This window comes from Stegodyphus dumicola, chromosome X2 (genome assembly GCF_044657685.1).
Source record: "Stegodyphus dumicola isolate Sdum_Otavi_A_Nest chromosome X2, ASM4465768v1".
Classification (NCBI taxonomy): domain Eukaryota; kingdom Metazoa; phylum Arthropoda; class Arachnida; order Araneae; family Eresidae; genus Stegodyphus; species Stegodyphus dumicola.
Window position 1 is genome coordinate 29503551 of NC_140781.1, and position 27032 is coordinate 29530582.

The 27032-nt window shown below is 32.4% G+C and overlaps 1 long non-coding RNA gene across 3 annotated transcripts; it reads left to right on the forward strand.

Annotated features, from left to right (window-relative positions):
- Positions 1-5475: 5475 nt before the first annotated feature.
- On the forward strand, positions 5476-19037 carry LOC146992716 (uncharacterized). 3 transcript variants are annotated; one of them, XR_015038938.1, is made up of 2 exons: positions 5476-5634; positions 17190-19036. It is a non-coding gene; the product is annotated as an uncharacterized LOC146992716 (long non-coding RNA). The 3 variants fall into 3 exon arrangements; XR_015038936.1 differs by lacking the exon at positions 5476-5634 and adding an exon at positions 15618-15885 and having other exon boundaries at positions 17190-19033; XR_015038937.1 differs by lacking the exon at positions 5476-5634 and adding an exon at positions 16161-16592 and having other exon boundaries at positions 17190-19037.
- The last annotated feature ends 7995 nt before the right edge of the window (positions 19038-27032 follow it).

Consider the following 27032-nt stretch of genomic DNA (forward strand, 5'->3'; position numbering starts at 1 on the left):
TCCAAGAAATCCTATTCGCACAACTATCGCTTTCCTGAGGATGTTTTCCTTTCCTGAGGAACTATCGCTTTCCTGTCACTTGGATCGTCCACCTGCAGCAGAATCTGTACGAGGATATTAAGGACCTTAGAAGAATTCTCATAGGATTTAGCTCTTGTGCTTTCAGAAAATACTTTCAAGTTGCAAGGTGTTTTAATTGTCAACGGCTGGGACACTTGAGTCATTCTTGTAAAGCAGCGTTGACCTGCGTAAACTGTGGACAAGCTCATAGCCAGGATAACTGCAAAGCAAAGACTCCACACTGCGTCAATTGCGCAACTCACAATAAATCCAAAGGCACTAGCTTCGACACCACACACCCGTCTAGTGCAAGACAATGTCAAGCCTACAAGGCAGAACTGTTCAGAATGAAAACAAGGGCGCAGTGGTAGATGAACAGCAGGCTATTGCATATCCAAGAACAGTTCATGGTTTTGCAGTTCTTCAAGGCAACTTCCAACGCAGCCAAGCCGCAACTGTCCATGCAGCATAGGTTATTCTAGAAAACAATGTAGATCTAGCTGCACTACAAGAGTTTCATTCCACTAACAACAGGATCATAGGATTCAGCAACTTCACAACTTACAATTCCGTAGGCAGCAGCAATCGCCTACAATAGTCCACTCACGCCCCTGCTAATGCATAAAGGAGATTATACAGTTACTGTACAGCTGGAAGGGCTTTATGGTTAGATTACCATCACCAGCGTGTATTTTCCTCCTTCACATGACATTATCACTGCACTCCAAGAGCTGGAACAAGTCATGCTGATTCCAACTAGGAATAAGATAATCACTGGGGACTTTAACGCCGCTAGCCCTCTATGGGGTGCGCCAGAGCAAAACAGGCGTGCTTGCCCTGTCCTTGACTTCATCTCTTCTCATAACCTTGCAATCGTTAACCCCACCGACAGCCCTCCTACATACTGGACTACCAGGCCTCAGGGGTGGCCTGGTATCACTTTAGCCACCACTGGTATAACTTTAGCCACCACTGGTATACTTAATAATATTCACAATTGGAAGGTTAGCAAAACCCCCTCGTTAAGTAACCATCGCTACATTGAGTTCAGAATTGATTCGGAGCATCAATTTATAACAAAGAACAGATGGAAAACGAAGTACGTAAACCTCAACAAATTTAAAAATGCACTCTCAACCCATATTGAAAGTCTCGTCGCACAATGTAACAGTTGCAACAGTGGTAAAGACATCCACGCTATGCATGAAGATCTTATGCAAACACTGCTCTCAGTGTGCAAAAAAGTCTTGAAAAGGAAAAATTACGCAACCCCGAAATGCACCCCTTGGTGGAGCACCACGCTGACTACTGAACGTAGCAAAGTCCGTGCCCTAAGGCGCAGAATGCAAGCATGCAAGGATCCCATAGAAAGAGAGACACACTCGTTAATTTTTCGAAAGCACAGAGCTGCTTACAAAAGACAGATTGCAAAAGCTAAGTTTTCATCCTGGAAAGAGTACTGTACAAACACTGCGAATAAGTTCGGAACTGTCTTCCGTATCGCACATGATAAGATGTTTACACCTACTAATCTTACTGCCACAATAAGCCACGGAGCAGCAACTAGCACAGAAGTAGTCGCGCACATTTTGGACAATATCTCTAGACCTGATAATGCAGACACAGACAATCCCGCACAAAGAAATATCAGAGCCAGTGTTGAGCAATATTATAATACCAAGAAAACAGATTTTGAACCGCTGCCAAACATCAAAGAAATGAGCGACATTGTTAAAGTATTAAACACCAATAAAGCCCCAGGTCCTAATAGGATAGATAATGGCATTCTGCAAGCCATTAACAGTACACATCCGGTGTTAATATGCCTACATTATTGCGTGTTGGTGCAACAGATATTTCCCAGCCGGCACGAAACTTGGTGAGGTGTTGCTCTTCCTCAAAGCGAAAAAAGACCCTAATGTAGCAACGTCTTACCAGCCTATTTGCCTTTTTCCTGCCTTGGGTAAAGTACTAAAGAGAGTCGTCCTTCAAAGACTTAAACACTATATCCTGTCTGGACAAAGCGTAAGTGACAAACAATACTGCTTCATTCCTGGCAGATCGGTGGATCACGCGCTGCAGCATCTACGAAAAATAATATCAAATAACAGAAGAAATAACCAGCATAGTCTCATTATCTCTGTGGACATACAGGGCGCCTTCGACTCGTTGTGGTGGCCCGATGTACTGAAGAGATTACAGGACATGAATTGCCCTAAGATCCTCTTTGACCTTATTTACAGCTACCTAAGTGATCGCCGCTTACAAGCCACTACGGACGCAGGAGTGCACTCACGTTCCATAAATAGAGGCTGTCCTCAAGGATCCTGTCTGGGTCCACTGCTTTGGAATCTTGTAGCCGACACAGCGCTGACTCTCTTTAACACAAATCCTCACACGGAAATACTGGCTTATGCCGATGACTTTTTGCTGGTAACCAAAGGGCACAGCAGCAACGCATATGAGACTAGGGCGCAACAAGCAATGGACAAGATGGCCAAATGGGCCAATGACCATAAATTAATTATTGCCAACTCAAAAACCCAAGGTATACTTATTTGCCCAGGTAAGCGCCATCGAAGAACCCCGTGCATCAACCTTCATAGGAAAAATATTAAAATAGTCAGAAACTTGAGGTACCTCGGAGTTATAATTTACGACACATTCACTTGAATGCCATATTTAAAGGAGGTCAAGGCACGACTTCACAGGATATATGGGGAGTTTCTTCGAGGATGCTTAAGACGTGGTACTCTGTAGTTGCTGAACGTATTGCACTGTATGGGGCCTCCATGTGGGGCATAACGATCACTACTAAAATGGAGAATATGCTACGCTCAGCACAAAGACTATTCCTCCTAAGCATTACCCGAGGATATAAAACCTCGCCCACTAATGCTCTAAAAGTGATTTCAGAACCGCCGCCTCTACATCTCTTAGCTCAGCGGGAGTGCAATAGTACGAGTGCTCCGACTCAAAGAGACAATACGTTTATGGGACAGGACTTATGTTTATACTGACTATGAGCAAAGCATTCCCAAGCCACCTTGCCACCCGGCCGAATGCAACATCTCGATTAACTGCAGGTCACCAATGTGGTTCAAAGCCACTGCAATCTACACCGATGGTTTCAAAGGAGAATGTGGCATCGGTAGCGGATACTGTGTTCTACATGGGAACCAGATCTTAAAGACCTGGGAAAGAAAGCTTAAGCCCCACAACTCAGTTTTTCAGGCTGAACTGATTGCATTAAAAGCTGCACTTGTCTACGCACTGGAAAATAACTATTCCAGTATATATTCAGTAGTGATGAGTCGGTACTACCGAACCGGGTATTTTGTAACGGGTACTTAGTTGTAACGGGTACTGAAAATCGGTACGTCCAAGTACCCGTTACTTCAATACCGAAATCGGTACTTTTCGGTATTCGTTACTTCTGTACCGAAACGGGTACTTTTCGGTATTCGTTACTTCTGTACCGAAACGGATGCTTTTCGGTATTCGCTACTTTGTAACGAAAATATGCGTCTCTTCTCGGTATTTCAGTATTCGTTACTGGAGAATCGATGAGGGTTCAGCTCACTTCGGTTTTGCTACGAGGACAGTAGTATCTGGTTGTATTTGCGAAATGGTGATATGCGCTCCTTGTGTCCATGAATTGCCTGCTCCTCAGACACTTCCGTAGTTGACATGTTTTCTGATATTCAAAATCTTACTCCGTACAGATAAAATCAAACACGTGGTGACGTGGCAGAGTTCCTTCAGTGCGCAAAATCGTTAGCTGCGTATTTCGGTACTCCAAATCGTTACTAGGGCACTTCGGTACTCCAAATCGTTACTAGGGTACTCCGGTACAGCAAACCGTTACTAGGGTACTCCGGTACAGCAAACCGTTACTCCGGTATTTCGTTACTTCGGTACTCCAAATCGTTACTTGGGTACTCGGTACTTGAAATCGGTTTTCGGTACTTTTCAAAGTAACGGTTATTTGAGTAACGGGTATTTTGTACCGGGTACTTGTCTGTAACCCGTTACTCTCGTACCGGGTACGAGAAAGTACCGAAGTTGCCCATCACTAATATTCAGACTCAGCCTCTAGCCTCCAGGCAATCCAAGGTAGATGTAGTAAAAATCCACTCGTCAGGGCCATACAAAAACTCTTACTAAGAACACCAAAATACTATAGGCCTGAACTCCAATGGATACCTGCTCACACCGGAATACTCTGTAATAAAATTGCAGATGCAATAGCCAAAAGAGCAGCAACTGACCCCCACGTTTGCACATTTGACGTGCCTCTCCCGGGCTCGTTCTTAAAAGCTGAGCTCGAGAGAGAACTACTCACGTTGGCAACAACTGTGGGAGACAGAGACCACCGACAGAAGAGTTCACAGATTTTTTCCAAAAGTCTGCCGGCTTCTAAAAAGTGGCTCTTCTCACTTCACTCAGTTTCTAACAGGACATGGTGCCTTCATGACTTACCTGCATCGCTTCAGACGACGCGAAAACGACCATTGCTCATGCGGGATGGTAGGAAATCCGGACCAATATCTGTTCGCTTGGAGAGAGACCGCCAAATATCATCTTAGGCAAGCAGTAGCAAACCACATTCATGCATGGGCCGAAGCTACTCCAAAAAATCGCAGTGCATTGAAACGCATATGCGATTGCATAAATATTGCACGCAAAATCTCAGTCAGGCTGGAGTAATTCTCAGCCGCCATCCTCGTCACCAGCACAGCCCTGTATGGTCTGTACCTGTAATGAACTAATTTTATCTTAAGTTAGCTTATTCGGCTTTTCTTCTTCCCTGTATATACTTATCTCCTTGAACTGTAAACCCTGAATTATGAACCTTGAATTATGTATTTTGCCTTTTTTTATTTTATGTATTATTTCTCTTTTTAGTATTTTACTTCTTATTATTGCTATTTAGTATTTAGCCCTATTTTAGATATTACTTTTACTGTTTTATCAGTCACTTAGCTAATTGCTCATATATTGCACTGTGCTCATTTATTGTTCACGTTGTGGATGTCTTTTATGAAGGCGCTGTGATCACGTACGATGGAGGCAGGATCTTGGAAGAGCTCCTGAATTTTCAAAGGTGTTTTCCGGAAAATCTTCATTTATTTAAGAAAATTTTCGCGAATATCCTCTGCATTGTCTCTTTCTCAAGGCCGTGAGTTCTTCTGTACCTGGCGGTCTTGTCTTCCTTTCAATCTTTTGCAGCACTAAGACGGAGCGTTCAGATAAGTTGAACTTCTTTCCTCTAAGCTAAATCAAATATTTGTCACTAAAGTACCTTTAAATTCATTTATTTATTATGATTATTATTATTATTATTATTATGCTCTTTTTATTATGTTCTGGCATTAAATACTTAGTAATTGCTTTAAATCATGTGGTTCTTTTTTGGTTACCATCTCGTAGGGACGCTATCCTTATCAGTAGCCCTTATCAGTAGTGTTAGCACTACCAACACCGGTCGGTGTAGAGTCGGTGTTGGCACTACCCATTGGGGCCCATTTGAGGAATTTCTCGAGAGGGAAGAACATGATCTCGCGCCTCAATGTATGTATAAAGTTGTATTTTTGCTCCTTTAATCTATATTTCCTATCTATTTAAATTAAAAGCATATATTAATACAGTGTGCCTCAAAATGATAAAATAGTACACATATAATAAATTATGACCATTAACTTAATAAATAAATAAAATGCTTATTTAAAAAAAAATAATTAATATTAAAATAAAAAAGAAAACTCCGTAATTTATTTACTTATTTATTTTTGCTGATATGCTCTCGCCTTGTTTTGGATTTATGATTTTATTTGATGGTGTTTTCTGAGTATATAAATATGTTGGAAACCGCAATAGATGATGTTACTTAGTTAATGTATAACTTTGCATGATATTATATGTATCTTGATCTTATGTGTCTTCTGTTACTGTGTCTCAAGGTAGAGGCTAATATTGGTTTCCATGTTAAAAAATAAAAGTTTAAATTTAAAAATTTTAGTTTCCCTGTTATAGCAAAAGTTAGCTTCTAAACTTGACTTGTACTGTTATCTGACTGGACCCCCAATATTTACTATTTTATTATTAATTTTCTCTCATCTTTACATCTATTCAGCTTAACAAAACACACTCATTACACACACCTGGAAGACTCTATTTAATGTAAATGATAACAACTTTGACTACACTCATGAACACAATCGTGGGTTTTTTTTTTTTTTTTTTTTTACAAAATTCTCTTACTTCCTTTCCTTTTCTTTCTATAGGCCCTTTTTTTTAATTATAAATAATTTTTTTTTTTTTTCCTCTCCATTACTTTTGGGCCGTTTATTTTTTACTTTATTTTGTCCCATCTTTTCTTCCTGGCCTTTCGAACTCGTATAAAATATACGAAGTTCCTTTTTACTCTCCTCTGAAATACGAAATTGCCCCCCTTTCTATATACCTCTCTTTCGCACCTATGCTTGATTTTTCGCCCATCGGTGCAGAAATACTTAGCGGGTGCAACAAAAGACATCTGTCTACTTTGTCTGTCTGTCTGTCCGGATGGCGTATTTCCAAACCCTACCCCACTTTTCGAATTTTTGACGTCATGGACAAATCGACTAGTTTCGCCTGGATGGTAATTCTTGAGCATGCGCTGAAGGGCGAGAAGTAATATAAACAGAACTTTGGCTCAACTTGTAAACAATATTAAGTATATTGTCTGAAAGTGCATTCGTTTATGCAATTGCATAATTTTACTGTTTCTGTAATAAGAAAACTTCATTCAGATAAAATTTATTTTAATATTATTATTATCTGGTTATAGGATTATACGAAATGCTGAATACTCTAGATACTATCGTAATCTTCGCATATCCATTCCACATTGTATTTTTGCTTTATCATTGTAAAATGTATTGTATTATAAAGATTAAAGCAAAGCAAATTACTTTGTTAGAAATGTGAATGTTCTAACTGATTTTTCTTTTTTATCACTTATTATTTATTTCCGCTTTGAAAACACATTCATATTTGACAAATAATTATCTCCGCTGAAAATTTTTTGATTGTTAAAAAACTATATTTGTCAGTAATGTAATAAAAACTCACTAATCTACTGCTTCATAGATCAATATAACAACGAATTCAAAATGTTTTTAAAACATTTCTTTAATCTTTAGTTTCTGGTAGATGAAACTAATGTCACAGAAAAAAATATTTCAATAAAAAAGTTCTCCATGTTAATTCAATAGCAAAATTATTTCTATTTCAGTGAGAAATACACTTTCAATGCTTATATAACAGAAAAATGTAACATAAGCATTTTAGAAGTTTTAAATATAAGCTAAAAGTTTACTGTACAATTTTATGTAAGAAACGTAATAATTTACTTTAATTCATTTTAAATTGGCATATTCCTTTCCAATAGATAACTAAAATTTTTGGCAAGTTAGAGACTTAACTTGAACACACAGTATTCTGTCACTTAAAATATCAATTAATTGTGCTTTTTCATTTAGAGATACATTGGAATTGAAAATACCAAAGGCAAAATGGTTCACAGATCCAACCTAATTCCTTATTTGGAAATTTTTCAAAAAATTTTCAGTCAGTTTTATCGTATGTTGTTTTAAACAAGAAATCTGTATTATTTTCTGTAGTAAATTCTGAAAAACATGTTTCTGTTGTTTTTGTTCAATTCTCCTTGCCAAAGTATCTTAGTTTTAAAAGCTTCAATATTTCTCCAATTGTATGAGGTTCTTAAATTTTTTGCTATTAAATATGAAGCTTTTAAGATGCCTGTAAATCCTTCTCAGGAACTGTTGTATATTTTTTCAAAAATACATTTTAATTTTTCATGCTTTTAGCTCATTCCTTAAAAAAATTCTTCAGATTTATTTACTTAATCTTTATGTTTAGTTTCTGAGGTACTTTTCCATTTCACTGGCGCAAATCTCGCCAAGCAGACTTTGTTGCCAACAACATACAATATAAACATAAAAAATGTTAACAAACATTATTTCTAAGAATTTTTTATTTTGAAGGCATAAACATTTTAATATCTTTTAAAATTTTGTAAAAAGCCAATAAATAAAGGCAGTAAATTTGTAAAAAGACATTAAGAATTTACTGTTTTCATGGTTCAACATCCTGATTTGTTGGTTCGTATCACGTGACCCCACCTGATCCCATCTCATGTAAACAACGTTACAAAAATCTAATTCTCTTGGTAATTATCTACATTAATGACAACTTAAATCTTAATTTGGAATACAAGTTTAAATGCAAGAATTATTTCAATTTGTATGAATAGTTTACTCAGAAATTATGTAAAACCGCAGTGCTTTACTACGCTATTGCATTCTCATTAGAATTGATGAATTTAACCCTTGGATTTTTGCCTTTTCTATATTTTCGCCTTCGGGTGAGTGGTGTGATTGCATTCTAATTGACTGAATTACCGTGAATGGTCTTAGAGCATAAAATTTAACTATCTTGTAAAATTCTATGTAATTTAATTATTATTCTATGTAATTACAATAAATCTGATAAGAAATGGCTGCGACTTGTTTTGTAAATGAGGCGTAAAAGGTTGCCAGCGAAGATATTCCATTTGGCATCAGTTGTACCATTGTTGGCGACTTTATCGTTTGCGCCGGTAAAACGGAAAAGTACCATTTCTAAATGTTTTTAATTTCAGTTTTCATGCTTTCCATGTGCCAAGTTTTCACTGCATTTAACACACAATGGATATTTATTTTCCATTAATAATACAACATGTAAAACAGTATAAAATAAACTCTTCTTGATATGTACTCAATTTTTTTTAGAAGTAGAAAGAGAGCCAATGGATTCATTATTGTTTGCATTTTCATTAGTTTTTCTCCAAGTTTATTTGATATTGATCCATCCATCCCGTTTCTCTTGTGAACATTGGGTATCTATTTTGGGCCATTTAACCATCATGAACAAAACTGCAACTAAAACAAAATTGTTTTTATTATCCTTCGAAACACTACTGAATTTTCCAATACTTATTAAATGTTATGTGCTTACTTGACAACAAATTTGATTAGAAATAAGAAACATAATTTATAAATGATGTGTATTACAATTACATGCAAGACACTACTAAGATAGTCGAAAAAACTACATCTTAGCTGCGCGTATGCAATTGCTTTGAAATTCGATACGAGCTGTTTGGAAATCATCAAGCATAACACACAAATCAAGTGGAAAGCAATCAAATCAAAATTAAAATATGGAAATGTTAAAAAACATCCAAAATTCTCTTCAAATTACATGTACCTTTTATTGTCAAATAAATTTCTTTGAATTTGGTGACCCACACAAATTTGTTCATGACACCCAAGTTTAAATTTTGTAAAAAAACAATACAAGTTATCAATTACATTGAAAAAAAAAATTCGGGCTTGTCTTCAACAGAACAGCATGCAATGGAGTATTTTCAAAATTACGGGAAAGTACGACTTATGTGAAAATTGATAAACATTGGCTGCCCAATGTGAAAAGTGAATTATGGTTTAATATGTTATGTTCATAGCTTGTGTATTTTGATTATCTAACTAAATACAGAATGATCCATTCCTTCAAACTTCTGCTGGAATAACTGCTAGAAAATCTATGTCATTTCAGATGAACAGAAAGCAAGTGTTTAAATCTTATTCAACAATTACGGTACTCTCGCACAATACTTACAAAAAATAAGTTAGGTTATTTAACTAAAGTGCAATCAATTTTATTCCTTATTTACATGAATGACGTATACCACAATGCTGTGTAGGCTGGTGACCTAGCGATGATGACTCAAAATGCATCGCTGCATTCAGGCATACACTCCTTACAAGAATATAACCATGCACTGGAGTCCTAGCTTTAGCAGGTACATTTTGCTGTGCTATGCAATCTCTGTGGGTCCTAAATTCTAAAAACGTTTTCACTCCTAAATTCCAAAAGTTTTGCTACTTGATATTTCTGTAAATTCCAAAATTTGCACACCTACCATAACTGCACTGGGTGTGGCCTCAGTTATCCAATGTTCCAACAAAATCAAATATTGTAACGTTATTTTAGACCAGACTTTCTTAAACTGTAGATCGCAACCCCCATCTACAGCAGGGGGTCGCAAAAAATTTCAGTAGTTTTGGTATTTCTTAAACTTAATATAATAATTTTACAATTACCTAATATTTTTACACAATGTATCTGAAAATAGATAAAGATAAGACCATACAGACAAAGAGAAAAACAAAAATGTTTCGATGCATTCTTTTTATAATATAAATGTTCATTTTACTTGCTTTGCACGTGATGCTGTCATTTTATCTGTTACTTAATTAAAATTTTCACATTGTTCTATGTCTTAAAATGAGAAATTAAAGATAATGACCTAAAACTGCAATATTATCTTACAGTACAAGTGAAAAAATTGATAGTTTCACTCACGCGTGAATGCTTATGGGGACCTACAAAATTTTCATAAATATTTTGGGGTCGTGGAAAAATCTGTGATAAAAAAGGGTCACAACTAAAAAAAGTTTAAGAAGCCCTGTTTTAGACCAATCAGTTTCCTGACGCCAACCCATTTTTTTGCCTGTTTTGTTTCTCAGCCGAATTATGTTTCTGTGGGAATTTTTCTATATTTTTACTGTTTCAGCTGAATGGCGTGTATTTAATTATGGCAAAGCACACGAGGGCGATCTGCCTAGGGGGAGGGATGTCTTTATGGAGGACTTTCTAAGAGAACTGGCTCATATACACGTTACACATGGGGAAAACACCCATGCAGCCAGCCCGTTCACGGGATTCGAACCTCCAACTGAACTACCAGTGTTCAACGACTTTACCGCTCGGCCGCTGGTGGGCCCCATTTTAGCTGAATGTAAAAACATGCTAAAATGTTTCAAATGCCTATTAGGGAAAGAGGATCAAATACCCCACATTATTATTATCTCTATTTATCTCCTGTTTCAATTCTGAGCTGAATTATGTATTTTGATAGAATTTTTCCATATTACATATTTCAGTTCAACAAAAAAATCAACTTTTAAAATATTGAAAAGCATGTACTAAAATATTTCAAAATGAAAATGTGGGATAAATAAATATATAAATTACTTTTCTCTAGGAGTGTAGGAGTTCTTATATATATATAAAGAAATTTAGAACCAACTTTTCACAAAGACTAAAAAATTGAAGTTCAAATGATCTTCATTAAATCCTATAAATGTAGAATATGAATACTTTGAAATGTAAAAACTAACACATTGCCTGCCACGCGCATTTTATGTGATTTGCCCATGACGTCAACTTGAAATTTTTATTATGCGATATATATTATGTTGAAATATTATCTGCAGAACGTAATGTTATATATAATCGTGCTTAATGCATTTTTCATGCTTGGGGTCACCGGCGACCCCCAAACATATGTATACCATTTTTGCGATTTATAATTTAAATTTTTACGATTTATTATTCTTCAAATCGTTATAGTAACAATGGTACTATTTAAAAATTTATCAGTATCGATATTTATTCTAATTATGTATTTTACTATTGATCGCATTGCCGGTGGCACCCACAGTGCTGTAGCCAAGTCGTGTCGGTCACCGGTGGCCCCCACGGCAGTCAACATGTTAAAATAAACCACCACAAGAAAAACCAAAAAATAGTATAAAAGAACAAGAAAGGCGAGGAATTCAACCAACTTCAACATATCGTCAAGAGGAGGTATGTCAAATTTAATTACATTTCCCCTTCTAAAACAAAATCCTTGCTTTTCTGTATCCAGAATCAGTTGATGAACCATTTCAATATATTTTTTATCTAATAGTTCACCCGAAAATTCTAGTCCTCCTCAAAGCGAAGGAAAATCATTAAAAATATCTTCCGATTTAAAAATATTTTTCTAATCTAAAAAGAATCTTAAAAAAAAAAAAAAAAATGAAAAAAAATGAAAACGCCCTTAAAAATGTAGAAAAAATTAAAATCCTGCAGTGGAAAATCTTTGAAAGTTCAAAATAATCTTAACACAAAAAAGTAAAGTAAAAAAAAAAAGTTCTAGTAGTTCTAAAGTAAAAAAAGTTCTAGTAAAGATAAGACAATACATCTTTGTCTGTATTGTCTTATCTTTACTAGAACCTCTTATCAAACAGCAGTAGCAAAGGAAAAGGGGGGGGAGTAAAATCATTAAAAATATCTTCCAATTTAAAAAGATTTTACTAGTCTAAAAAGAATATTTGATATTCTACATTTACAGAATTTTATCAAGTTAATTTGAATTTGAATTCTTATTCTTTCTGAAAAATTGATTCTAAATTTCTTTCTTTATATATTTACTGATCAATTTTTAGCAGCATAATGCACAAAAATTTTTGGAAGGTTTATAAATTTTCCTTTAAAAAAATTATTTGTATATACATAGTTCAAACGCATCTGTATACAGTGAAATATGTTTAACGCGAAAACGCTTAAGACGAAATATCGGTTAACACGAAATAAAGCAACAGTCCGCACAAACTACTATGTATTTTCATGCATTTTGTTTCTTTTAACACGAAATATAAATCACTTAACATGAAAAGATATCCTTTCTGGAAATGAACAAAATATAGAAAACACTGGCATCGCAGACGAGATTTAAGCGGGATGTGAAATGAAAGAGAGGTGGTTTCACATATTTTGTAGAAAAGAGGCTAATGTGGCTTTGAAATACATTGTGACACGAGCCAGTTTTGTTTATCTACGCTACTTTCGCTTTTCACCTCTACAAACATTTCATCTCTCATCAGTTAGCTTTGGAATTCGGGGATGAGTTCATGGCAGTGCGAGTAAAAATTAGTGAGTTTGGCTCATATGTTGCACTGCATGGAATTCAGCGACTCAAAGGATGAATGAAAATTATTTTCATTACACACAATTCTCAAAAGTATCAGATTCTTTGGCGCCAAAAGAAATAGAGAAGTAGGATATTGAAACTGAGCTGACACTTAATAAAATGTTTGAGAAAGTTTCTGTATTAATGAACTGTCCTACTGTACTATCGGAAGAATTCGTTGCAGTAGTTTATGATAATGTGTGCACAGCCCCAATTATGGCGGACAAAGTTATTTTGGAATTTGTTCAAAGCTAAAAAAATATCATTGGTGCAGATTCTGATGACGAAAATAAAATGAATAATGCAATTCCTGTTCCCACATCATCTGAAATGAGGAACATCATAAAAGGTATGGACAGTTATTTAGACGCACATTCCAATGGTGAAATGAATAACCAAATGTTCGACATTGAACAATTTGATGCTAAAAAAGACAATGCAAAGAAAAATATCAGATTATTTTCCCAAAACTCAATAAATGTTTTTCAAAAAACTTGAAAATTTTGTATTAAATTTCATTAAGTTCTTATGGATGTTTTTGTTTCATCGATTTTTATTAATTGCATGCATATATACATATCTATGTAAATAAAATATACTCTAGTAAGCTTAATTTTGCTAAATATATATATTAATATTCTTTAACACAAAAAAATATTTCAGTCCCCTCAGTTTTGTGTTAAATGATTCTCACTGTATATCTATTGCACATAAATCCCTTTCTTACATAAAATAACTAAATAAATTGTAAAGGAAGTTTAATTAGCAATTATGAGATCTTAAAAAAGTAGTATAAAATTTATAATGGCAAACATTAAAATAGATGAAAGTAAAATTTAAATTATAGAATGTACTTTATAAAATTAATAAAAAGTGGTTAAAATATATATTTTAATTACTTAAAACATGGAAGTTATTTGGCAGAGATTGTTGAATATAAATTACTACTTAAAATTTTCAGATTACTGTTGTTCATATTTAAAGTCTTAACTTGCAGTCTTAATCCACATAACAACCATTGTAAAAATCACCCGTTATCATAATCCAAAGATCAGCAGCATACATTTTTTTTCAAAATCGTGTATAATATTAAATATTGGCTTTTGATTGTCAAGTTGATGCAAATAAGATGAACTGTTTTTATGATTTTAGACTAGTAGTTTATTCTTCCCTTCACTTATTACAGTATTTCATTTTTTATATGCTCGACTATCCAAAATTTCAAGAGCTTTCCGGATATTTTTTGAGTTTTTACTGTACAATCATTTCAGTATTTACATCGTCAAAATTGCACAGACACATACTTGAAGTGAATTTATTTTTACAGCTAATCACAGGAACTGGAAAACGAAAAAGTACTTATTCAGAGATTGTACTTCTTTTTCGTTCATGAAAATCAAAGTTCATTACACAAACATGCAATCACACTGCACAAGCATGTATGGAAATTCTTAACACATTTAGTAATCCTGATAATTGATTACACATTTAGTAAATAAATCAGAAAATAATGTATAACAAATGAATAAAGTAGTTAAGATTTTATAAAACAGAGCATAATACTACAGTTACAAAGATAATTAATGTTATAAAAGATAGGTAATTTAGTAAATTTCAGTTTTTCACCAAAGCGATGAAACATTGTGATAATTATGAAGTTCCTTATATATCTTTATAAATGAACTGTATTGCTGTTTTAAGCAATTAAACAACTGTCCAAGTTATTTTAATACTTTTGAAATATATACGCTGTAAGAAACATTTATTAATCTATTTGTCAACCTTGATTTTGGCATAAAAGGCACTGCAATCGTAGTTTTTAAGCACACAGAGGCACTGCAATTGTTTCTTATTCCTTGATCTGAAGTTTTCTGCAAGTGTTTTTTTTTTTTTTTTTTTTTAATTAAAATATCTGTGTTGGCACACATTTATGTATAGTGACTTCAGATGTGGATAATTTTCTCGAACACTATTGTTTGTTTTACTGGCGTCGCTGAATTTTGCGATGAATGCATCACATTTATTGCCGAGTATCACCTTCCAAATTTTTCATACTGTTAATGTATACATCAGCAGTGAATTATTCTCCTCTTTCCTCAAATACCCTACGGCGATAAACAATAACCATTCACTAAAAATATTGCGTAAATTTCCACTCATAATAATTTAAATTGCGAAAATCTCACAATTAGCACATAAACACAATATTCAGAACCACAATTCTTTCGAAAGCGCGCCGTAGTATTCAAAAGTGGAGTACGCCGTCTTGCCAGGTGAAACTAGTCGATATTTCCGTGACGTCAAATATTCGAAAAGTGGGGTAGGGTTTGGAAATACGCGTCCGGATGTCTTTTATAACCACCTATCCATAACTCTATAAATATGTAAATGAAATTGTTCTTCTCACTCGCAATGCACCCTTCTTCCATCACAGTGGGCGAAGTCCTCTAAAAGTCTTAATGGGATACTTCTTTAAAACTACCGTACACAAGGCGCTAGTGGGATAATACACTTAGGTAACACTTTCTTAAACATGTGAACGTTTAACTCTCCTGGTATTCGCCAGATGGCACCACAAGTCATTGAAAAACACGGTCCTTGCAATTTGAATGGAATTTCTTGGCTGTGCTGGAGGCAAAGAATTTGTAAGGGAGAAGAAATAAAGCTTCGACAGCACAGCAACGCCAAGCGGAAACCCGGTCCGGCTTGGTCTGTATATATCCAAAAGGCAACCTTTACAGGGGCAAAGCCAAGTCTCGTTTATTCCTTTGCGCATGCGCTCTGATGATCTACGGAACCACACAGCTGACTATTTCCTGAGGCGGCATATTGAATTGTTGTTTTGATCGTGGAAATCGGATATTTTCAGCGATGGATTCTCCAAAGATGATCGATGAAGAAAATTTCAAATGTGAAAGGTATGTAAAATTGATCCTAGTATACGGTGCAGCCTTGGCGCGATTTTGAAAATTATCGCCAACACCAAAAATTGCCAAAAGAACGTCTATGTATATATAGTGATAGTATACTATACACTATATACATAGTATGTACTATGTATAACTATATATATTCTTTGAATGCCCGTTTACTACTCATCGTATATGTTCCGTTTTTACTGCTCATCATAAAACAGTTTAATCCTAGTATCCGGTGCACACGGGATTTGACTACTTTTGGCGACTTTATGATGAGCAGTAAAAATGGGACATATACGATGAGTAGTTAACGGGTCATTCAAAGAAAATATGTAGTTAAACATAGTATATAATATATATACTATGTGTGTATATACATATACTATGTGTGTATAATATATATATAGACGTTCTTTGGATCATTTGATCATTTTTGGTGTTGGCGATAATTTTCAAAGTCGAGCCAAGGCTGCACCGTATACTAGGATTTTACCCATAAAAGTCACCAAAAGTAGCCAAATCCCGTGTGCACCGAATACTAGGATTAAACCGTTAATTCTTTATTTCGTAATGTATAAAATGTCTTAATCGTTAGCATCGCCTCACTTTAAAATATTTTCCTAATTTATGATGATTTGTAAATGATGGTAATTTAGTTGTTGTGAAATGCTTTTCACAAATACTTCAACTTGTAAAAGAAATCAAAGGTATTGGATCCTATGATGGTAATTTAGTTGTTGTGAAATGCTTTTACACTAAACATACTTCAACTTGTAAAAGAAATCGAAGGTATTGGATCCTATTCCCATATTAAAACACCTTTTTAAGTAAAGCAGATTCATGCCTAATCTATAAAATAATAATAATCAATCCCCTTTTTTTTTGAGAGAAATTTCATTTGTCAAATCTAATTTTTCATGCTCTTTCATTCGACGTAATTTTTTTTCACGAAGATATGTTTCCATTCACTGTGTAAAACTTAAAAGTTTAGGTTATTCGAACCTTATAAGAAATTATTTCAGTTTTTATTTATTTATATTATTCATTATTTTACTCATAAGGACTTATTTCATTGAATTTTATATGTATAAATATATGTTCAAGATTTTCTTTGAAAAGTCTAGAGGATGCTACATTTTTAGTGCAGAAATAAATTACCTATGTAAATCAATTATCATGATATTTAACTTTTTGTGAAGGAGAACCTATTTCTAAACCATTTGCTAAATATCTAATGTTTTTACTGTGATCATGAATTTTTAAATGAAATGACTTTAATAATGTGATTTAATTTATTTTTTTAGGCTGAAAGGTCCTCCACCAAAAGCCTTTGTATGCTGTGACCTACAGATACCTACAGAGCTGCTTACAGTTATCAGGAACACCGAGCCTTTGAATGGCAGTGATGTAAATGATATGGAAATTGATGACCCTCTATACTACGTTGATGACAATAAAATGAGTAATACTGATGATAGTGCTTCTGTTTCAAGCACATCATATGATGCATTTTCACAAAATTCAGCAGCTTATGTTGCTGGGTAGATTGCTAAGAGGGCATTAAAAAAATTTCCATGTAGTTTATGTGAAACTCTTCTTCTGAGTAATAAATCTCTGGGTGAACACACTATATTTTTGTATTTTAAGGAATTTGATGGAGTAAAAGATGGATTGTCTTACCCTTCACATCAGTTTACTCTTACTGTCTGTGAAATGGGAGAAAAATTTGTACATTTATTTAATGAAATATGCAGTCATAAAGAGGTGAAATCCAAAATAATATCCCAATTGAAACTCATCAATCATGAATGGCTTACATGTCATCTTCATGCGATAGAGATATGGGAATATATTGTCAGCTCAAGCTGCCTAAAAAATAAACGTAAAGCCTCTACAAAATTAAGTAAACTGAAATAATGTATTTATTATATACAGTGTGTATACAGTTATGTGTATATATAGTGGTACTTTGGTATTTTTGAGTGGACATGAAAAGTTTTGTTAGGTGTACTACATTTATTTGGAATGAGTCATGATTGCATGTACTGCACTTGTTTACTTCTTTAGAGACCACTATCCATGAATGTCGGTATGTTTATTGCTACAATTGAGTAAGTAACTCTCACTGTAACTAAATTTTGATGTATTTTTGGATTTTCGTTAATACTGAGTTGCAGGAAACTCAATAAGAAGGGTCAAGCAACAAAGAAAATGGTTAGGATCACCGCAGAGTTGAAAAATATGAAGATGGCATGATTTTCTATGATTTGGCTATTGAAAATCGTATGCCAAATACAATGGTGTTAACTGCTGTGGAAAACAAATATGCTATTAAATCAGCTAATGTTGCAAAGGGGGTGAAAATTACCAAGCTTGAGAGTCATTACAGCATTTTTAAAAATTGCTTTTTAATCTGGATAGGAGAATAAAATTTACATAGTGCTTTGTGTATCTACAGTATATATTTCACCCATTGCATTTGTATTTTACTGTTAAATAGTGTTAAAACAGTAGGATTTTGTAATAAGAATAGATGAATTAGTTTTTCTTTATTTTTTCTGGAAAATTTAATTTGGTATACAGGATTGAAGTATTTGGAACTAATTAATGACTCATACCAAGGTACCACTGTATATATAATTCCAGTTGATTATGTAAGGAGTATGTGTGAGAAGCCTTATTATTGCTTTGTTATGTTATTTTTGTTTTATTATTATTTTTGTTTTGTTATTATTGCTGTATTATTATTTTTGTTTTGCTATTATTTTTGGAAATATTTCTGAAAAAAATTTAATTTTTATTCATTTAATGTTAAAAATATTATTTTAGTTAGCAATTATGTAATGCATAATCATTTTAGAATAAAGGAAATTTAATTATTTTTAATAGTTCAAGAATATTTTCACTAAATGTAGTTGTAAAAAAACTGAAATGATACATTTATAATTGTGTATATAAATATGACAAAAATATAAACTTTTGAAAAAGATTCTTTATTTCAGAGTAGTAATATGATATATTCCATAAGCTGTAATCTAATATTAGTTAAAATAAAATGTAAAGGGAATGTTTCGTCAAATCATTTTTGTTATAGTTTAATTAAAAAATCATTAAATGTAAAATTTGTTTAATTTAAAACCTAAAAATACAATATTTTCATGATTTTTTCAAGTCTTATATGAAAAAGGAATAATCATGTGGTAATTTCTTTTGTCATGATATAAAAATTATGTGTATTTAATATGAAATTGTTTGCATATAAATAATTTTTTTTTCATTATTTTAATTGTATTGTCTTCACTTTTTACTCTAAAACATCTTCTACATATATTTAATATTTAGCTAATTTTTATAAGAGATGAATTTATTTGCTGATCAGCATTTTAAATTTTCTCCTGTCAAAAAATGAAATTTTCCTTCTAAGTTTTTCACAATAGTTTTCATTTCTTGTTTAATACTATTGTATTAAAAGTATTTTTTTTAAAAAAATTCTAAGTTAAAAATAATAATGAGTAATTTTAAAATGCCTAAAATTTGCGCTAAAGCTGCTAAGTAATAAATCAATAATTTATTATTAGAAAAGGTATTTAGATATATCCAAGGAAAAGAAAATTAAAGCTATGAATTATTAGAAAAAACTTTAGTAAGAATTTTTAAGTAGCTTTCCAAGTCAGTATCCAAAGTTATCCAGATCTATTGCAGTAGTAATTACTTAACATTTCAGATATTAATTTTATGAAATATAAAGTTCGAAAATTTTAAACCTTACTTTAAAATATGCTACAGCTTAGGAGATTTAAGAAGCGTATAAATCGAAAATTAATTCAAAGCAGAGAATTTTATTAAGACGAATTATTCGTGAGCGAATTTCACTTGCACCCTGCACCATTGCTTCACTGCTTCACTCAGACTAGGCTAGATGAGATGAATGCTACGATCAAACCAGTTTACATTATGTCTATGGGACCTTTCGTTCTTCTCCCTTACAAATTCTTTGGCTGGAGGTATCGTGAATGTGAGTTTTCATTAACAGGTGCCATATTTTTAATATTTACATTACACGATTCAAATCTCCACTTGTGATGTGTCATTCTCGCATTTCATTAATTCCCGCAATTCATATTTAATTTTTATGACTGAAACAGAAATTATATTAACTACCTTATATCATTTCGTAGCATGGTTATTTGGAAAAGCAAATTTCGGTCATTCCAATTATGAACTCTTTATTTGGTAATAATTTAAGGCTAAATTAATTACAGTTAATGTTTTTCAATTTTTTTATTTCTGGATGCTATACCCGAGGTTCGATACAATAACTCTTTCACGTAGTAAACTTAAGCTATTGTTAATTTAATAATAAGTTTTCTATTTCAGATAAGCTCATTTACTTTTGGTTAAATATACAGCAGTCATACTGAAATGCTTATAACCAATAATAATAAATCAGTATTAAACTGATTTTCAAAATTTAATTTTTTAAGGGAAGATTAATTTTGTTCAGTTCATTTCTGTACCCTGTAATTTTTCTACCATACCTAAAGTAGTAGAGACACAGGTAAAATATAGAGGATTTTTTTTTTCCAGGAAAGAAAGAAGAATAGGCTTTAATGAAACTAAGTTGCTTGAACAAATCTTACAGAACTGCATACACTGCTCTTATATAAATTTTTGTGACGTTTGTTTTATGAAACATACTAGCTAATACCAATTTCTGGTTTATGGTTATAATTTTAACAGAACATATGTACTTGTGATTATAAATACAGTAGAAATTATGTTTGTTAATCAGGGTTTGTCTTCTGCTCATGAAAATTAAATACTTTTAATAACCATCAAAGAAAAAAAAATTGAGGACTCATCATACAAATAGGAACTCAATACACTAAAGCAATCATCTAGACCTGAACTTCACTTTCGTAATTTGTAAGAATAAAATAAATCTGTAAGCAGAATATATTATTATTAAACATAATCTAATATTCAACTTACAAAACAAATTCGAGAATCAAATTAACTTCAGAAATTTGCTCAAGTAATTACAATTAAATTATAATATTTCCTGAAACATTTATATTTTACACTTATAGTTTCACATGCTTTAACCCTTTGCGGCATGGTGAGTCAATATATGTCCCACCTAATTAATATTTATTTTCTCAGTTAGCAATTTCCGTTAGAAATTTTCTAATCTTTTAAAAATAATCTATTTTAGTTATTATTTTTCTCAGTAGATGTTAACTACTATACCAGGGCTTAAGTTTATAAGCAAAAAATATTCAAAATAGGATCAAGAGTGATATCCCTGTATCTCGCATTTTTCAATATTTTAAAAATTTTGGTATACAATTTATGATATGTATGATACTTTTTAATATTCAAAAGTACTTTATTTTCAAAAATCTTAATTGTATTCAATATTTTATAACATTAATTTTGCAGTTGAAATAAGTGGGTTAAAATTTGTCCCACCACACACTTGAATTTCCGCTCAATAGATGGCAACACTGATTATTTTTTCTTTTCTTTTCTTTTCTTTTCTTTTTTTTTTTTTTTGCATCTACGTTTTTCGTGATTGCGCGCACTTTTACATCCGTTGTATGCTCTGATGTGCTAAAATGTCTAGGAAAAAATTAACAACTCAGGAAGCTTTGTATCTTTTTGCTGAATTGCCATCCGATTGCGACTCAAATGCTTCAGATGTCAGTTCTGATTCAGATGAAATTGAAATCCAGGAGAGAATAACAGGTTGAAGTTATTGCTGAAGAAGAAAGGGAAGTAGTCATAATTCGTTTCGCTTTTTAAAGACACAGACCCATCTATGCATGTGGCACTGTAAATATGGATCGGAAGTATCTACCCAAAAATTTAAAAGACAAATTTATGTCAAGAGAATATAGACTTTTCAGTTAGCGATGATTCAATTTATTGCATAAAATGGAAGGATAAAAGATCCGTTTCTATCCTGTCTTGCTTGGAAAAGGCAACTGAAATGAAAGAAATTAATAGAAAGGAACGAGATGGAAAGACAAAAAAAAAGTACTGTGCCCAAACAGCATTATTTCATACAATAAGAATATGGGATATGTCGACTGATTGATCAATTGAAAGGACTATATGAAATAGACCGCAAAAGCAAGAAATGGTGGCACATGATTTTTTTTTTTTTACTTTTTAGATGCGAGTATAGTAAACACATTTATTCAAGTTTGTTCGCGAACCTGATCATGATGTAAAAACAATGAAAGATTTTCTTCTCTCAGTTACAGAAGGTCTAATGGCACTTGCAGGCAAGAAAGAGCTGAAAAGAAAACTGAAATCCCCAGTTCAAATAAAACTAAAAACCCGTTCGTACAACCAGAAAAGACACTAAAAAATGTAAGTAAAACGCCAAAGAGAACAAGCAGGAAAAGATGTGCATATTGCAGCATATCGAAAGAAGAACGACGAACATTTTGCATGTGTGAAACATGTGAAGTGCCTCTATGCTTACAAAAGAATGAAACAACATGTTTTTCAAAGTTTCATGAAAGTGACTTTTTTTCAATTTTAGTCATATATAAATGTTTTTGAATCAAGTGCCAATTTTAATATTTTATTTAGTATCATATGTACGAGTATCAAATTTTAATCTTAAAATAGTATTTAAGAAAATATTTTCTTTTGTTCCTAAAATTTAAAAATATTAAATGTATACTACATGCAAAATGTGCATATGCAAAATTTTACAAGTCATGCATATATGCAATAAGTACAAAATGCATTTTAGTGTGTTTATTATGAATATTTTAGAATGCACGCTTTATTTTGTTTATTCATTCCACATATAATTTTTTTTTTTTTTCCTGCTATACACCAATATGCTATAAGACATGTGCTAGTTGCATGGTGGGGCAAACGGTATCCCACCTTCCACCGTAAAAAATAAAAGCGCAGAATTTTTTTCAAGCCTTAAAGGCACTTAAGTAAGTCCATCTGACTTATTCTAAGGCATTTTTTTAAAGATTAAAATATATTTTAAATATGCGTGTCACAAAGGGTTAAAGAAGATTAGTGGCTTTTAGTTTAAATTATATTAAGAGTTAGCTTAAACTGATTTTATTCTATGCCTCATTTTGTGTCGTATCAGCTCAGTCCAGATATATATGCAAATTTTATGTTAAGTGGCAAAAGTTAAACGGTGAAGTAAACTAATAATCAGTACGACTTATAAAAAATGCTTGGCTGTTGCCACCTCAGTTGCTTGCTTAAAGACAAAGCCACTGATCAGAAGAGACGTGAATGCTAGACATTTGTTAAATGTTAGCTGCTGCACTTTGTCTGACCAGTTAGTATCATAGCTTTGTGTAGATTTGTTGAAGTTGTAACCCAGTTAATATTCAGTATTTTTAATATAAAGTTGAAGTAACAGAGATGACAGGTTGTTTTGTATTACTTTAAGTCTTATTTTCAGTAAAGAATGAATTTTTCTGTTAATTTTAACTTTTTTTTTTTAATTTTATTTTTTATTTAAATCTTGCATACACAATAAAAATTAAGGAAAGGAGATAACTAACATTAACATGTACAGAACTTCTAACGATGAGCAGTGAGTTACAAATAATTCCATTACGTAGTTATATACTCTTAGTTATTACATGGTTAAAATTACAATTTTTTTTTTTACTTTCTAAAAATATCCTTTAAAAAAGTGTTAACTCATGTTAACACATAGAGATATTGTCTAAGGGTGAGTAGTTAGTTATACAAAAAATTAAATTATGTAGTTACATTCTCTTAATCATAATAGATAAAATTACATGTTTTTTTTTCCCTAAAAAATATCAATTAAAAGAGTACTAAGAATATTTTATAGCAGTTATAATTTATGATAATGATTCTAAAATGATATTAGTGTAATTATACATTAAAAACTACAAAACATTTAGGTTTTGTAGCACCAACAAAATGTTTGTGCATTTTTTTAAACTTGAAAATTTTCCAGATATTTTAATTAATTTACATGGATTACCTTCTCTTTGGAATCTTTTCTAAGTTTATTGGTTTCAATAACAAATCAGTGTTTCCACTAGTCCCTGCTTCATCTTCTAAATTTGTTAATATTTCAACAGTGTACCTTCGAAGAAGTTTTCTCTCTTTATAAAACCAATTTTTTTTCAATAAATTTCCTCTTCATTTTAGAATTTTCAGATTTAATTAAAGACTTTAGTTATTTTAAAGAACTGCTTGTACTTAAAATGCAAAGAAGAAACTGCTAATCTTATTTTTTAATAATATGAGTATTGAAAATTATTATGAAATGATATAAGGTCAAGACTGGCAATGTAACCAGTGTGGCAGAATTTTTAGAATTTAGAGAAGCACCAAGCAAGAAAATTTAAGGCAGGCACTGATGTATATATGGTGCACTGAGACACTTTTAATTAACTGTCAGTTTTCAATTTCTTTGATAGCTTCAAGGCTTGTGTCTAGTGGAAAGATAAGAAAATAAAGGGAAGATAAACATGTTAAGACTTCTGGCATCAAAAGGAGAAAATTCAAACAATTTTCTTTTCACCGTTCTAAAAATTCCCCACAAGATAAAAAATTCAACACAAATTTCCTATAAAACATATCTATTACATGTTAATATCATAAAGATACTTTTCATTTCATTATATTTTTCTAGAAATTGCAAGTGTATAAATCTTGGCTTTATATCCTTTTAACCCTTTAACTGTCGAGTTATTTTGATGATTTGGGTACACAAATTGTCAAATTTTTTTATTGCAAATATCAAATGTTTAGTACAAAATAAAATATACTTAAGTAGTTAAAAATTGATATTTTGAAGTAAATGGGTAAAATTTTTAAAGTTTTGTAGCCACTGCGTATTTGCTTGAGGCGGCTGCCACTCAACATGGCAGTTGTAAAGTTCGCTTCTAGTGAAGCATTATTTTCTAAAAATGAAAAAAAAAAAAAAAAAAATTAATTATTTTCTAAAAAATAAATAAATGAAAAAAAATAAATAAAAGTGAATACCTATTAGTAGTTCAGTAATTCAGTCTTGTGTGGTACAACTTGAAACACTTTTCCAAGCACAAACCAACTCCACAATCACTACACCAGAATCATGTTTCCTTCCTTATCCTTTTTCGAACAACACACTTTGCACTGTCCTGTAGGCTCACGTTTCACAGGAGTAGGAGTATAGGAAATAAAATGTCGTTCAGTAAGACGGGCAGGGTTATCTATTGTAGGTGGTCTGCCAATATTCTTTTGTCCAGAAGCTGCATCATCATATTTATGTAAAAGCTCTTCTACAACTTGGATTCGAAATTCTAAAAATGTAATACGTTTCCCAATTACGTTTTTATAGAGTAAATATGAGTTCCAAAGTACTTTGTCTAGTAAATGTAAAAATATCTTTTTATAATATTTTTTCTGACGTTTTCGGATTGTTGGATGGAAACATATTTCCTGATCATAGCGATCTACACCACCCATAGTTAGACTGTAGTCCGAAACAATCTTCGACTTGACTATATCTTCATTTTTTATTTTTGAGGCTGACCATGGAAATATCATGAATACTGCTCATCAGACACACATCCTTCATCTTCGGTTGAAGAATCTAAATCATCTATATAACGTTTCAAAGAAGTGGATGCCATTTTACAACAAAAAGATCCCGTGCACTTTGAACCAAAGAACTTATAACCTCTAACCTTTGAAATCTTCAGTAAAGTGCTGTCATCTATTGAATTGAGTTCACATTAACTTTTCCCGAGATACAGTCGGGTTTGACAAAGAAATGAAGCTGAAATAAACGTCTCTCGATATATATTCGGGTATAACAATACGATGCACTCAAAAAAAAAAATTACCCCGAGTAATACTCGGGCGTGACATTTTCGAACACCAGTGATGTGCCCGAGATTATCTCGGGCATAACAGTTAAAAGGTTAAACCCAAGGTGCAAGGTATAAATTCTAGGAGGGGGGATTATTTCAGAAACTCTCATTCTACCTGAAGTCAATCGAAATTCATAATTTCCAGCTAAATGTCTGAAGGTCTTAATTTAAGTGTCAATGGATAAAAAATTTCAAATTAATAATTTCTCATTTCTTACAGTTAGTATTTGATTACTGCATTTTAAATATACTAAACCCATTTACAACATAAAAAAACTAGCAAACATACATTAAATGCAACAAATAATTTTTCAAACAATGACCACAACCATGAACTACTATTGTGAATAAGTAACTCTGCTTTGTTTGGTTGGTCTTCCCTTGCAGTAATCAAAGTTGAACAGTAAATAAAGACAATACCAATATTATATGCAGTTTGCAGTAACTGAAGTAAACAAAAATAAATGTGACAAAATGTAAACAGCAGAACCTTAACTTCAACAGTAAATCATATTTCTTCAATGTGGATTTGCATTCATCAAACTTACACTGAAATACAACACCGTTTCACAGTACAAATGTAAGCAAAAGTTGATTTCTTTTTCAACTATTTCATTGTGTTATGCATACTTATAAAAAAAAAGGGGGTAGGCTTTTATTAATTATCCTGCAGTTTTATATACTATATCCAGCATACTTAGCTTTTGCACAAATTAATTTATATGAAATGCAAATAACGTAAGAATGTTTATTAAAATTATTCATTATACTTATCAGTATTTGTTATACAAACATCTAAAAAATTCCGAACTTTACACAAACATGAAAGTAATATACTGTACCTTACACCTTTGGCTAACTTTCCTAAGTAACAAACGTATTTCAACCTAAGTATTCACATTTTAATGAATTTTACTTTTAGAATTAGTTTTGCCTCTTTAACTGAAATAAAATCATTATTTTTCCTGATATTCTCAAGATATTTGTTTATAGCAAATGCAAGGACTGTCTTTAGTATTATAGAAGGAATACCTTTGAGTAGGTTTTTGCTAGGAAAAGCTATATCAATTAAACCTGATCAGCAATCTTTTTTTACTAGGAGGCCATATTTCAAAAATGCAGAAGCTTGGAAGGGACCATGGGCAGCTACAGTAATAAATACATAATTAATATCAAAATACAGTGCATTTACATAGGCTTTAAGAGCTGCAGTGCTCTAACAATTTGTTTTGTTGGAAAAAAAATATGAAAAGT